Source organism: Thrips palmi, unplaced genomic scaffold (assembly GCF_012932325.1).
Source record: "Thrips palmi isolate BJ-2018 unplaced genomic scaffold, TpBJ-2018v1 HiC_scaffold_16, whole genome shotgun sequence".
Classification (NCBI taxonomy): Eukaryota; Metazoa; Arthropoda; class Insecta; order Thysanoptera; family Thripidae; genus Thrips; species Thrips palmi.
Window position 1 is genome coordinate 11,624,906 of NW_023144625.1, and position 15,656 is coordinate 11,640,561.

The 15,656-nt window shown below is 60.8% G+C and overlaps 1 long non-coding RNA gene across 1 annotated transcript in view; it reads left to right on the top strand.

The window, feature by feature from the left end:
* Window positions 1-15,656, top strand: part of LOC117642356 — a 77,444-nt gene that overhangs the window by 21,935 nt on the left and 39,853 nt on the right. Inside the window, exon 2 of the long non-coding RNA XR_004587556.1 lies at window positions 6,236-6,285. This is a non-coding gene — a long non-coding RNA (uncharacterized LOC117642356). The remainder of the gene's footprint in view (window positions 1-6,235; window positions 6,286-15,656) is intronic.

Here is a 15,656-nt window from a genome sequence, read left to right on the forward strand (position 1 = left end):
TATTGTAAGCGCGCCACGGTGGGCCTTTTGACCGCCGCAGTTTCTGACCGCAGAAATGCCCATAACTTTGCGCGAGCAGAAACGGGCGGTGTTGGCATTCGCGATTCAAAACTTTATTGTCTGTTGGTCGAAGAGTCGTTGTTTACCTGTGGATAACACCCGCCTGGAGTGTCGCTGCTCTCGTACGACTAACGCCCGAGTGATGTTATTGTTGCTTGTCTACGACTAACGCCCGTCTGGAGTGTTGTTGTTCTTGCCTGTCTGCGAATTACGCGCGCGTTGTCCTTATCATGTAAATTCCGCTTTCCTTTCTGCCTGCTCGGCTTGAGCTGCTATTACCTCCTGCGCGAGGCTTTTCGACTACTTTCTCGGAGGAGCGCGGAATAAAGTGGAGAAAAAAAATGGAAGTGACGTCAGGAAATGGCGCGTGCGGGTGTGCGTTGGCTTGCCCCTATCGCTGGTGCTGGACGCGGTCCGGGACTGGACGGACGGATCACTGCAATATGCGGCCGGGTGGCTGGCCGCAGTGGTCCAGCAGACCTTCCTGTTTTGCAATGCAATTTGCAGAGTGAGGCTACGGAGTCGACACGCCGCCCGAGCTTGTCCAGCCAGCAGAGATACTCATGTAGTTGTCGGCGATATCGAGTTTATCGGGGATTTCCTATCGCGCGCTTGCTTTCTGTTTGCGGCTGACTGTTCGAATATGACGCGGACAAGGCCGGTGGGACATGCGGCCGGGCTGTGGTTATTTCACGACAGCACAATGATGAATGTGACAAAACAATAACAGCTTAACAAAGAAAAGGTTCGGGCAAATCAATCAGTAACGTGCTATTAAAATTTTAAGGATTAAATGAAATAGTATAAATTATAGGAGTCTTTTTATCAGCGATAAAGGCGTTATAGACAGGTTGTACTAATTGCACTACACCAATTATCTTGGAGATGCATTTTCCTCCCCAAAAGCGGATTACCACTGACCCCGCCCGTGTGGAGGCATCGAGGCACCGTGCGAGGCAGCCTTACATGTTTATCACGCCGCCTCCCGCATCTCGGGAAGAGAGAGAGAGAAAGTGCAGCGGAGTATCGCCGGCGCTGATCTCGCTGCCTTTTGGAAGGCGCGGCTGGCGAGCAGAATGCAGCGGCGAGGCAAAGGAAGGGTTCTCACAATGGCGCGTTCGCACGCGGTTTGCCGTTCGTATTTACCTGCGACGCCCCTGCGGCCCTTCGCGGCTCCGAGCCCTGCGCAACGAGCGTCTTACGTAAAGGGATTGGGCACCGTGTTAGCAGGATGCGTATCCGCAACCAACCTTTTTTTGTTGTTTTTTGAAAACGACAAGGATGCGTCCATTTGACCTGAGATTGACTTTGATGCACCAAAACAGAGGATTCAAACAAGCACAACCAACGAAGACCCGGAGTCTTCTTACGGCGTGGTATACAGGAAAAGAATATCCGGGCAGGCAAGTAGTGTGCGGGGCGTTGTCGGGTATTGATCCGCCTGGGGGCCATTTTGCACACAATGCGTGTACGACCGTGATGCGGTACGGCACGGCGCGGAACGCCCAGGCTGGAATGCATCGAAAAGTCAGTCCCTCTCAAGGTGTGGGACAGGGCTGGCTCTGGCCGGTCCGTCTGATGCAAATGGTTTGTATTGAGCGGCCGGCTGTGATAAAGATATTGTCTGGCGGTGATTTCACAGGGGAGGCCGCCCACGCCGCGAGCAGCAACAACAACAAAGGCCGTGCCAGCAGCAACGACGGTTATTGCTATAACATTGCGCAAGGCCGATTTTTAGACCGCGCAGGCTCTTTTCAATTTCGGCGCCGATTGTGCATGTGTCTGTTTGGAAAGGGAAAGGAGCGAAACAGTGCGGTGGACTGGCTGGCCGCTACGACCTCCGCGGCCACGGCGCCGCGCCTTTGCCTTTTGGCGACTCACCTCGGGATTCAAACGGCTTGCGCCATTTGTTCTGTTACTCTTGTTTGGTTGATGCCACCACCACCCGTCTCTGTCGGTACGCTTCCAAAACTAACACGCGACAGGCCGCATTAAGGCTGATTCCTGTTACGGTGGCGTCCTCCCTTGATTGATGAGTTCCTTGCCCCCTCCTCCTTCCTCTTCTCCTTCGGGCCGGCCACGACGATGATACCCGAGTCGCTAGTCACTACCACACGACACGGAGAAGGTGGGGCCCGCTCGCACCTTTCACATCGCCGCCGCGCTGGGCCCCGCCACGCCCCGCCACGCCCGGACCGGTTATGAAGCGTCGCTTCTCCCAATCCGAGAACACGAACTAACTAAAGCCTTTATACGGAGAGGCGCCATTAATCTGTAACACCTCACCTTGCTCTTCGCCGTGGAAAGTCTTTCATTGTCAGATGCACACGGTGACGGCGTCGTCCCGATTTTTCTCGGGCAACTTTTTTTCGAGGTTCTTTCCTTTTTTGTGATTCTTCTTTCTTTCCCACCCTGGCTGCTGGTGATGACTCAGGAGAGAGAAGATGACTGCTGCACCTCTGCCGTGCAACCATAAAACTGCAGCCGCGAGCTCTGTGGGAAAAGTCCACACTAGTACATTATATTCCCCTTTGCACCTGCCAGCGCGGCAGCGGGCCAGACAGGTGTCTTTTCCTTGACCCCTGCGGGGCCCACGACGTGACCTCGCGATGGCGAGTGGTCGGGGGAGGGGGAAGGGAGAGCGAGAGTGGGGGCCGACTGGATGAATGAGAGCGATGCGTGCGGGGCCCGTAATGAAGTTCGGACGGCGATGACTAAGTGCCACTGAGGTCGGCTCGGGGAAACGAGCCTGGCAACAGGACCGTAACTGACTAGGAAATCCTTCAGAGTAAGCCTGCTCTTGCAGTGGGGGTCGCAATTCGAAATGCTAACGCCCCGCCACCGATAATTAGCAGACAGCAGCCCATTGCGGTTCGGTGCGGTCTAGCCAGCCGGACACACTAAAGAGCAGGGGCGCGACCTCTAGGGGCATAAGCTCGATGAGTGCCGTGCCTATGGGTGTTTCTGCAGGTCTGTGTACGTGCTCCTATTTGGGCAGCGGTGTGGTTTAGGGGCCGCCCGGCTACCGTCTCCGACCCACCGGCCGGCCGTCGGCGTCCTGACCCGACAGCTCGACCCGAAAAGCTCGATGCACTTGCCTTGACAATAACGAGCTCACACGGCGACGTGCGGCGCCGCTGCTCCACTGTACAGAGCCCGTTCTCCTTGTGCTGTCATCCCGGGGGGAGGGGGGGGGGGAGGAAGCGGGACGCCGCTGCGGGGGCCCACACTGCCGGACCGCTGGGCCGCTGGACCGCCGGGGCCGCCAGTCAGTCTTCCCTTAGCGGCTCTACTTTCAGTGTGCCTTGATTGGTAGTCCTCTCACTCGGACGTCAGTTTAACGCCCTGCGTCCCGCGTGGCCCCCCCGGGGGCACTAAACACCGAACGCAGCGTGATTTTGTTTTTGTTGTTGGTGCGTTTTGGGTGCAGGCTGCTGGAGCCAAGGCCGCACCTTCACTTCCGAGACCGCGAGGCGCTGAGGTGTCGGTGGTGCCATTAACCTGTCATGTAACAGGTGCATGCTGAGGGAGAGGGAATGTGGCCGCCACTGGCCACGTAAATGCCTTATAGCATTTTTAACACATCTTCCTGGAAAATCTCCGGAGCGTAATGTCCAGGCGGCGGACCAGCCGACACCCGACTCCCCAGCATGGCGGGGGCCCGGTGGCCACGGACCGTGTAGCTGTGCGTCCGCAGTTCGCACCGGCTCCTGCATGCAGCCGGTCTGGCCTGCGTTTTCCAAGCCTCGGCGCGCCTCGGCGGTCTAATGAAAAACGCGTCGGGAATGCGTTTTGTTGCGTCGCCATGCAGGCGGTGCTGGCGGTGCAGCGAGTGAAGGGACGTCCCTGGCAGCGTCCTCGGCGGCGGCGTCCTTGGCGGCGGCCGTGAACCGGACGCCGTGGCGCCGAGCCGCGCCGAGCCTTGGCGATCTGAAGTGCAACGTGCACGTGAGCGAGGCCCCGCATCTGGAACTCGAAGACCGACCGCGCGCCGCTTTTGGCGCACACCGATAAACTGTTGCCGGTTCTGGGGGGTCCACGTGCCTCATCCCATCCCGGGGAAATGGCAGCGGCACTTTCTCATTCGCAAAAAAACACTTCGGAAACAGCGACTTCTGGCAGGGAAGCGTACCCAGAGCACGACCGCCAGCGGTGGCAGCCCGGAGTTGTCGGTGGAGGTGGACAATTTCTCCGGCTCTTTTCAAATTTTTGGTGCTGCAATTGATGGGGCACCGACCTCGGTACGGACATTACGCGGTTCTACTCCTGCAATTTTACAAAACAAATACACTAAATGTCCGATGCTTTAAATTATTTTCATTTTGAGTGTGAGGACGGTGTCGTGGACGGCGTGCCCTGGGTTCGAGTCGCCCTCGTTCCGGACGCAAACCACTTGCTTCCGTGTGTGTCCGCGCGTCCCGCGCGTGCGCCTCGTCGCGGACGACTTTGTCACACACGCGCGCGACGTGGCGGCGCGTGTCACCGTGTCGCACACGGCGTGTCACACGCGTGTCCGTCTTGCGTCAGGCGTGCCCATGTATTGAGAGACCCTCGTAACTGTGCGGTCCTCTGCGTGCAACTGCGACGCTGCTGCAACTGACGCGCCTTCACGCACGACGTGGCGAGTGACGCGACGACGGCGCGGTGCAGTGGCACCAAGCGGCAGACGGCCGGTTGAGTCACGGCCCACAATGCGCTTCCAGATACTACCGCTTGACCCGCACCAATGGTGGGTGTCGTCACCGCATCCGCCCGCCGCGTCATCACCGCCTTTCGGCCCTTTGGGCCCTTTCTACCGCCAGCACGGCGTGGCCGAGGCTTTGCAGAGAGGCATTCATTCCTCCCAGAGGGCCTGGCTCGCCTGCCAAGCTTCTGTCAAGCACCGCGCTGCCCACCCAGTGGGAGGTTGCGCTCCTGCCAAGCGCCTGTCGTTCTCGGGGTAGGCCGACCCGCCACGCACACGAGCTTCGGGGTGATGCCTGCCGTCCATTACCATTACCATTACGGGCTAGACCACACATGATCGTATGCCGTTTCGGGCCCGGGGCGCTCTGCCCGCATCGCTGCTCTATCCGAAATTTTTTTTTCGTGCTCAGCGCGTGTTGTCATCGATCTTTCTTTCTGTTCCAAACTCACGCCTGCGCTCCGGACTGTCCGAGACGGTTAGGAATGTGGTCAGAAAGCGCGTCGTCGCCGTCGTGGGGCAGCGCGGTGGTTATACGGCAATGCTCCTCTGTTCGAAATTGGGTCCGCTGCATTCTCGTCAGTGGACACTCACACACGCACACACACACACACACACACTGCTACCGCTGCCTTCTTCCGCGGCACATAGTCGAACTAAATCCAGCTAAGCTGCGAGGCTGCAGCGCGTTTTCCTCGTGGTTTCCTTTCCCCGAATGCACGCTCCGCGGTCGCAGGGACATTCCTCTCCGGCCGGACTTGAGGACACTGTTTGCCCGCTTGTCTGTCTGTCTGTCTGTCTATGAGAACGCGCGGCACTCGCTGGCCGTGCCAGACGCGCTGGCGGGCCGGTGGGCCGGTGGCCCAGGCCCGGGCCCGCGGCGGTGGCGGTCGCTCGCTTCACTTTCACTATCGGGTTCAGCAGGTTTTTGATATGTGCGCGTCGCGCCGCCTCCTGGCTGCCTCCTGGCCGCCTCCTGGCCGCCTCCAGACTGCGGACTCCGAAGACTCGTTTCGAGGCTCCGTCTCCGTCACACTCGCGGAGTCGGGGCGCCCGAACGATTCTCCGGAATCACTCGGCTGGCCCCGGCCGACCGGCCAGCCGGCCGAATCTCTGCGGGGAATGGCCGCCAGTGGCGTGCCCGGCTGGTGCGCCACTGGAATTGCCTTTTTCGTTCGCACAATATTGTCTCCGCAGCGTTTCTCATGTTCTCCGCTACGGGCGATTGCGCTGACGATTGTTTGTTTGCCGGCACCATTCACGCGTAGTTTCTCTGGAGTGGCTACAGGTAAAAATCGAATGTAACGAGTGGTTAAAAATATGGTCCGCAGAGGAATACTTCTATCAGGCATCTCCAGACGGTGCTAGCTGGAGGACATACACACGTACCAATACACACACACACACTCCCACACAGACAGGGAAGCAGGGTATGTGGTGATGATTATCTGATCGAGACTTTTGTTTTACGAATTGTTGCTCTTGTTGCAGGCCGGCGTGGGGATTACAAGGACGCGGCGGCACTGCGCAGGCAAAAAAAGGTGAGCGAGCGAGTCTAATCAGAAATTGCGAAATCGCTGCTTCTCTGTCGCTCTTATTGGAAGCGCAGCCAGCGCGCAGCCACTGCGCACCAGCAGCCGATGCCTCGGCCTTTTTAATTGCGTTTCCCACACAAAAGGTGGCGCGAAGTTTATGCCTCCGCCGGGCTTCTTTTGGCGAACAGACTCCGCCGCCTCGCAGCAGCGTGTAGTGAAATGCGTATTTTTTGTTTATGGTTTTTTGCACCTTCTGCCTGCGTGGCTTTCTGTATTTCCCGTGGAACCCCGCATTGGTTGTTTAACTTTGACACCCCCATTTTCACAATATTAAATCGGCACAATTTAAAAAAATGATCAAGGAAGTCCAAACTAAACTTCGAATCAATTAAGGGTTTTCTCATGGTGTCCGGATTGCCCTCGCGGACTCCCGCACTCGTTGGGCGAATTAACCGTGGAAGCTGGGCCGCTGCAGTGGAGCCTCTGATTTGGATTACTGCGCCTTGCACTCCACTTTTGGCTACGTGAGCGCGGCGCGGCGCCGTGCGTGTGGAGCAGCCCTGCTACGCCCACGCGCAAATACACGCTCTCTGTTTCTCTTTTCTCCGCGCATGCATCACGTTCTCGCACCGACTCACTCACTCACACTCGTACTCACACACACACACATACACAGACGCTCGCGTATTGAACCGCGCGCTCGCGCCGGCCGTCGGGAAGTGGTCATACCCTGCTATTTGCCGGGCGGGGCGTGGCGGCGTGGCGGTTGCACTTGTTGGCAGGTAATACCTGTGTTTCAGCGCCTTCCTTTTTTTCGGGGTGAACTGCCCGTGGACGGTTATAGCGCATTCACACACACACACACACACACACACACACCACAGTAAGTGGACGGCTCATTGCACTGGATCGGAGAAAGGGAAAGGGCCAAGGGATCGCGCAGTGAAAGGGGAAGCAGTTCGGAAGGGCTCCTGGGAGCGGCGCGGCGGCGCGATACTGTGCCTGCGCTCGCCAGATTTGAAATATATTTGAAACTGGGGCGCGGCGCGCGGCGGTCGCTTTACCGGTGCAGTCGGTGCATGTTGTCCTCGCTGGTCGCGCTAGTCGCGCTAGTCGCGCCGCTTGGCCCGTCCGCGCCAACGGCTCAGCCTCGCGCTCGGCGCAGCATTCTTCTAGCGGGTTGATGAGCACACTGCCGCTAGGGCTCTTATTGTGTACGGGTCCGCGCTGGAAGGACGGCACGCGGAGCCCTGCGCGGCACCCCTCTCTGGGACACGTTATTTCTTCGCGCTGAGTGTGTGTGTGTGTGTGTGTGTGTAGGAAATGCCGCTAACGGGCAGTATAAAAGCCCTTCGCACGCGAGATGGCGGATGCGGTTTGGGATGGGGCCCTTAGGGGGGCATTTTGGGGGCCCTCAGGGGGGCCCTCAGGGGGGCCCTCAGGGGGGCCCTTAGGGGGGCCCTTTGGGTGCCCATTTGGGGGCCGTTTGGGGAGCCCGTTGCGGGAGGGTCGCTGGCCGTGCTATATGGCGCGCATGCAAGCAGGCCGGCAGGCCCGGCACCGTAGCGATGACATTTGGCGAGGACGCCGAGGAACGGGGAGGCGGCGGGGAGGCTCCGGCGCGGGGTCGCCTGGGTGCGCGGCGTGCCCCGTCGTCGGCGTGCCCCGTCGTGCGATTCCACTGAACTTCACCTTATCGGCGGCTCATGCGAGGAAGGGTCGCGTCGTGCCGCATTCCGTGCTTCGGATGAGCCCCTCCGGGAGGACACGAAGGGCTCCCGAAGGCTTCCGAAAGCCCCCGAAGGCTTCCGAAGGGCCCGCGGAGAGGACACGACGGCGCCAGCCCGACCAGCCCGCGCGTCCGAAAGGTCCCATCCGCGTTGTTGCCGCGTTCCGGCGGAGGCGCCTCCACTGTTCGGGGGCCGCGGGGGCCACGGGGGCCGCGGGGGCCACGCTTCCCCTTCCGGCCGAGACGATTTGCACGGAGAGAAGCGAGTCGCTTGCAAAGCGGCCGAACGCGCAACGCGACATGCGAGATGAACCGATCTTCCATTTTTGAGGTTGCTCTGACACCACCTGTGTCGCATATAGCTTGTAACCGGTGATGCGATTCACCGTTGAGATAGCTCACCTGCTCTTTTTTTTTCGGGCCAAGCAAGTTTCTTTGTCGCCGGTGGTTTTACTGCCAGCAGCATGACCTTCGGATAAGCCCTGGCGGCCTGCCGCGCGGAAGGAGGGCGCTGTCCCTTTTGCCCGACACGGAGGACACCACGGAAAGCGCCATCTGGGCGGGCGTCACCCGAATCACCATCCTCGCCGAGTCCTGGTGCTGGCCGACCAGGCCGTCCCAGAGCCGGCCCAGCCCGCACTGCACTAAGGTCCTGGCCTACTTGCGGTGCGACCAGCCCGGCCCCGCACGCCACGCCGCGCCGCGCCACGCCAGAGCCCCGGGCCGCCACAACACTGAAACAGGGAAAGGAAGGGAAGCAGGGCGAAGCGGGCGAAGCGGGCCCAGCAGATGACGAATAGTGCCATCCATCCCCAGCGGGTCGCACAGCGGAGACCGAGGCGGAGACGCCCTGACCCCGATCTGCCGCCCGCATCCACCACCACACCCACGCGGAAGGAAGAAAAAAAGAAGTGGCTCGGGCGGATTCGAACCCGCGTCTTTGCGCGCCGTCTCGTTTGCACTTGTGCCTTACTTTATTCATGCCGGTGAAAGTCTTGCGGCTCCTCTCAATTCCCGGAGTCGCCACGCGTCGGCCGCTACACTGCCACTGCTCCGCGGCTGCGCGGCTCCGCGGTTGTACAGTACGCCGGCCGAATATCGCGTGCGGTTTTCCGCGGTGCTGCCCCGACCGGCCACCGCAGAGGCGCAGCACCGGGGCAGCGCGCAGCCGTGCCCCGGTACCAGGGAGCACCGGGGGGCACTGGGGGGCATGCTCCAGGGAGCATCCCGACATGGACGCGCGCCGAATCAGACGTCGGATCCACTTTGGTGTGTCCATCCTCCGGGCGGTTTCGAAAGGCGAGTCTCTCCCTTCGGGCCGCTGGACTGCCGGGCCATGCAGGCAGTTATGAGACCGCCAGAGACACGGCGCTCGCTGGACTCGAACCACTGGAACACGTCCCCGCTGGAGCCCCAAGCTGCGCGCTGGAGGCAGGAGGTCATGAGAGCAGAGAGATGAAACCGAGCAGCAGCAGTGCGGTACGCGCCGTTTCCCACACTGACTCACCGACACACACGCACGCGTACACGCATGCACCTATTCGCGCGGTCGTGGTTTGGCCGACTGTCATGGTTGGATTTGGAGCAGCCGGCTCGGCTCGGGTTCATTCCGTGTCGGTCGTTGGAATGGCGTGAAGCTGACCCGGCGCTGTTTGGCACGGACTCAACGCGGCATACCAGCAGCGGCGCAGTGAATTCGAACGAAAATAAACAAGTCGGGAGGTTGTGTGCGCGTTTCTCTTTTTTCCACACTTTTTGCCTACTTGCAAGGCTTCCCGCATTGTGGATTGCTTTGCTCTGCGGTCCAGCCGGGCAAGTTCTAGTTCAGCTCACCCCCCCCCCCTCTCTGCGCGCGGCTCTGCGCATAGCACCACCGAGGCATTTGCGTATTCACCTGGCACCGGCTCTTGCCCGTTACATTCCGCTAATAAGTTTATTTCTGTCGCGACGACGGTTTCTCGCCGTGACTGCTGCGAGGTCGGTGCCGCGGTCTGGGCAGGTGCAGCACGGACCACCTGACGACTTGCTGCCCACTGTGTGTCCACTGTGCGTCCACTCTGGAGTAGCTGGGGCGTAACGGCGTGCCCGGGGTGTGGTCGCGGAGTAGCCAGCCAGAGAGCGGCCAAAGGCGTCGACAGTAGTATGGAACCCCCATTCGGGCATGTCGCCATCTTGACGCGCCCCACCAGGAGGACATGTCCTTCGCGCACCAGGACTGACGACGGGGCACACTGCTTTCCTGAGGAGTGAGCGAAGTAGCCAGGGAGTAGCCAGGGAGTGGCGCAGTCCTGGGAGTATTGCCCCAGCCGCGACGCAGCCGGACAACCGCCCGCCCGGCCGCATAGCGGCTCGCCCAGGCCAAAAACAAACCCCCAAACTGCTGCTGCAAACGGCGGCAATCACCCAAATGGTGGCGATTACCATTCGGAGGCGTCATCGGCGGGCGGAAGGGCCTGGAAGCCTGGAAGGGCCCGTCACGCTCCAGCGGCCAGGCCCTCCAGCCGGCCACAGCCAGGGTCACGTGATGTCACCGCGGAACGAATGCGGGCAGGGCCGGGCAGGGCCGGGCAGGGTGACGAAGTGACGAGCCAGAGGACTGCCAGAGGACGGAGGTCATGCGGGGAAGACGCGCGTTTCCATCATCAGTCTCTCCCTCACTCTCTCTCTCTCCCTCAGTTTTATTTTTTTTTAATTCGCTGCCTCCGTGGCGAAGAAGGAAGAGGGCCCCGAAAACCGCACACGACGGCGGAGAGAAACGCGGTGTTCGTCCCGGGAGAGAGGCGCGATCCGTCTCCGTCGCACTTGCGGGGCGCCCCGTACGTGCGCGAGAGAGACAGGTCCTCCGGAATCAGGTGGCAGAGGGTGCCGCAACTTTCCAGCCGAATCACGTCACGAATCAGCAGTGGCGCCGCTCGCGTCACCTCCGACGGCACCACACTGCAGCGCACTGCATCGTGGACCGTGGAGGCCAGCCCGCGATGCTGCCGGCCGGCCAGAGCGCGAATAACGCGGAAGGCTTGCTGCTAATGCCGCCGTGACAAAAAAATAACTAAAGAGGTAAATAGTGATCGTAAAAAATATTGACTTGACTTGGATGCGGTAGTGCGGCGTGTAATGACTGCATTACGCGAGTGTGTGTCCGTGTGTGGGGATGAGTTTGTCTGTGTGTGCGTGTCTGACTAAGCGCGCAGAGAGGCGGGGAGTGGTATTTAGAAAACTTTGATCGCGTTTCGGGACCGGAAGGTGGCGATAAGATAGTCCGGAATGACCGAAGATAGTCTGAAACGACATTATAAAAGCGATGTTTTGGAAACGACATTATAATCGTCGCTTCGACTTCGGTCCGGGTGCGTTGAACCCACGCCAGCCAGCCAGTGGCCATACCGCACTGCAGGCCCTGTCTTCTTGGTCCACCTCCGCGCCCTGCAGCGTCGCTCCGTCTGCTCCGTCTCCCTCGCGCTGCTGGGGCGTCCCGTCCGTCCCGTGTCGGGGCGCGAGAGAGGCAGGGCAGCGGCGCGACCTCCGCCATGCCAAGCAATGCCCTGCCGGGGCGTCCCGTCCGTCCCGTGTCGGGGCGCGAGAGAGGCAGGGCAGCGGCGCGACCTCCGCCATGCCAAGCAATGCCCTGCCGGGGCGTCCCGTCCGTCCCGTGTCGGGGCGCGAGAGAGGCAGGGCAGCGGCGCGACCTCCGCCATGCCAAGCAATGCCCTGCCGGGGCGTCCCGTCCGTCCCGTGTCGGGGCGCGAGAGAGGCAGGGCAGCGGCGCGACCTCCGCCATGCCAAGCAATGCCCTGCCGGGGCGTCCCGTCCGTCCCGTGTCGGGGCGCGAGAGAGGCAGGGCAGCGGCGCGACCTCCGCCATGCCAAGCAATGCCCTGCCGGGGCGTCCCGTCCGTCCCGTGTCGGGGCGCGAGAGAGGCAGGGCAGCGGCGCGACCTCCGCCATGCCAAGCAATGCCCTGCCGGGGCGTCCCGTCCGTCCCGTGTCGGGGCGCGAGAGAGGCAGGGCAGCGGCGCGACCTCCGCCATGCCAAGCAATGCCCTGCCGGGGCGTCCCGTCCGTCCCGTGTCGGGGCGCGAGAGAGGCAGGGCAGCGGCGCGACCTCCGCCATGCCAAGCAATGCCCTGCCGGGGCGTCCCGTCCGTCCCGTGTCGGGGCGCGAGAGAGGCAGGGCAGCGGCGCGACCTCCGCCATGCCAAGCAATGCCCTGCCGGGGCGTCCCGTCCGTCCCGTGTCGGGGCGCGAGAGAGGCAGGGCAGCGGCGCGACCTCCGCCATGCCAAGCAATGCCCTGCCGGGGCGTCCCGTCCGTCCCGTGTCGGGGCGCGAGAGAGGCAGGGCAGCGGCGCGACCTCCGCCATGCCAAGCAATGCCCTGCCGGGCTGGCCGCGGGGTTTCTCTTGTTAGTGGTGCGTCGCATTGCTGGCCGCTGACCGTGCGACGTCGTCGCCATGAGCGTCGCGTCGCGTCCACTCTCGCTCCGCGCTTGGCGGGGCGAGGCGAGGCTCGCTCGCCGAGGCGGGGCGAGGCGTTTAGCGCCACTTTTTCCAAGCCACGCCATTATTATCATTATTTATTTCAACCGAGCGGCCAGCAGCAGCCAGCGCATGCTCGCTAGAGAGGCGTTCGCGAAGTCACCACACTGCTGGAATGAGGTATTCCAGAGCCGGAGAGAAGGAGAACGGAACGAAGGAGAATACGCCTCTACGACGCAGACCTACCACCCTCGCATGCGCAGTAGGAGCGTTTGTTATTTTCTCTACCACTGGAATGCGTTACTCAAGTTGCCGAAAATGCAAGTACGACTATCGCGGCAAAAGTGGGGAGGATGGCGATCTCGCTCCTGCTGCTTCGAATTATGGGACAACAACGAGGTGAGGAGCGAGAAAGAAGGGGAGGAGTAGGGGGAAAAAAGAAAGAGTGCGGGTAGCGTGCTGTATGGGTTCATTACAGCTTGCCTCACCATCCATCGCTGTCTGCTCTACGGGCGGCCCGCCCCCCGGCCACCGCTGGAGTTTTGCTGGAGTTTGCTGGAGAAGCGCGTCGCTGTTCCTCAATTACTGCTCCGGCGCGGAGCGCCTCGCCCGGCGCCACCGCTGGAGTTTTGCTGGAGTTTTGCTGGAGTTTCGCTGGAGTTTGCTGGAGAAGCGCGTCGCTGTTCCTCAATTATGGCCCGGCCGCGGAGCGCCTCGCCGGGCCGGGGGGGGGGGGGAGGGCCACGCCTGTCCCGCACGCGCAAGGCTTCCTTATTGTTGCCTGGATTGCAGCGCAGCGCAGCGTTTCCATGCCAACCGTCGCATCGCGACACAGCTTTTCCTGGATGCGCTATGAATATCGGGATAACCTTTTTTCCGTCGAGCATGATGGCGGGGTGCCGCAATCGCGGTCCGTCCGTCACTGCAGACTCCACTGCAAGGCCCTACCGAGGCTCGTCGTACACCGTTGACCCACCCCCTTCTGGGTCGCCTAACTGATCTGCCCAATTTGACAGTCCCCGTGGGAACACTTCACCAGAACTGCCGGCGAATCGTTAACAGTGTTGCCACTCTCGATGGCGCCAGACACGGATAGGATGTGCTTCCGGCGGCGCCAAGGCGGCAACGAATGAAAAGCAGAAAACAAAAAAGCGTTATTGAAAGTAATTTTAGCCGACGGTGGCTGGCGGTGGCAGTGCGCATTGTCCCGACAGTGACAGATGGCTGCCCTGATCGCGCTTTGGATGTTAATTGGCCTGTTTTGCGAATGGTGGCCGCCTTCCCTGGGAAGCGCTCGGCTTTCCTGCGCGCCAGGACTGGGGCAGGACTAGGGCAGTAAGCCACCACCACCACCTCGCGCTCGCCCGCCCATCCGATGGCTTCGGCCGGAGTCACGAAGACCGTGTCACCAGTGTGTCGCCGGCCAAGACGGCACGGCGTTATCAAGACCAGTGTCACCGCGACAAGTGTAACTTGCGCGTCAAAAGTCACCCACCAAGGCTGCTGTCACTCCGGAGAGAAGGTGTCACTGCCAAGACAGCAGTGCGACGACAACGTCATTATCACCACAGCAGCCGCCGCAGCGCCACCGAGACAAAGACAGTCCTGGCCGTCGCGAGGGTCGCGGGGGTGTTCGTCGTCGAAGACGCAACAACGCGACGTAACGCCGTGTAACGGGAGCGACGCGTTCGGCTCGTCCATTAGCAACGCGTTGCCGTAAAACGGCCGAGACGCGTGGAGTGGCGTGGCCCTGCACCGTAAAGAGCGGGAAAAAGGAAAATGCTACCTTCTGGTCCTGGCTATGCCCTAACGAGCCAGCGGTGCCGCACCGGACTTGAGTCGGACAAAAAAAGCGGCCGTTCATTGAAGCTTCATTTCGCGCGCGGCCTTGCCTTCGTTACGGCGGGGAACGTCTCAATTCACGGCGAGATGCGCGCGCTTCAAAGCCATGGGCTTCCCACACTGGACAGTCGCTCAGACGGACACAGCTCTGCATTCGTTTAGAGCCGTGCCTGTGTCAAATGGAACGGGAAACAAACTCGTCAGGGTGCCTTTGGATTGCCCTTGGTGCCATCACTCGTTCGTTTCGAGGTATAGGCTCGACCTGTAGCAGGCTGCTTTTATCTTTGTCTTTCTCACACGCACGCTCGCGGTGCCCGGTCGGGGTGCGAGGGAGACAGAGCTCCCCTGCTTCCCACGGCCGGCCCGCGTGTCCACCTAATCGGGGCCCTTGATTGGAGGGAGAGTCTCTCTCTCTCTCTTCGTGATTGGTGCGGTCACCTCCACGGCCCGCTGAACTTCGCGCGACTCGGTGCGGTGACAGCACCGGCGGCGCGCATCGTGGGAGCACCGCGAGCACCGCGAGCACCGCGAGCACTCCACTGCAAGGCGCGGCGGGCACTGCAATCGCCAGTGTGTTGTGCAGCGCGATTGAATGGGACGACACCGGCTTTGACAAACCGCACGGCGGTAACGGCACTGTGAGTAGGCGCCGCGCAGCGGTTTGGCGCACCACAACTTTTCAAAATTTTTGCGGGCCTCAATGCTCGCGTGGGTGATTTTAAATTTTAAATTGTTTTGAATTTTTTGAAACCTTGTACCAAAGATCATTTTACTGAATAAACCTTTTTTTTTTTTCCAAATTTAATAAGTTAAAAATTTTAGATTGAAGTTTACGAATTGTCACGTTGAAGTTTGAAGTACGAGGATTTTGACCGTGTCTTAAAGCTCCTGACATTACGCCCACTAAACTCTCGAGCAAGGCATTCAGGTTCTTCAAAAGCAATTTGAAGATTTGCGTACTCCACCTGTTGTTCCCCCCATGTGCCTCGCGTGTGCGAGGGGGGACCGCTAATAGGCCCTGATGCGGCACGTTTGCCTCGCAACGTGGCAACCTTCTCGATGCCGTGCGGACATAATTCTTGATTCCCTCCTACACCCACGCACGCCGTGCCCCGCCGTGCCCTCCGCGAGTAAGAGGGCGATCGCACGGCCGAAGCGACAGGCGGCCTTGCTCCGTGGCGTGGCGCGGCGTGGCGCGGCGTGGCGTGCCTCGAGGGTGATCTTCGACGACTCGCTCCCGATTGACGCAATGCTGCTCCTCTTTCTGGCGCGCTTCCATCCCGCTGGCAATGGGTGCCCTGCTGGCCGCTGCTTCCGAACAGCGCCGCTCTGT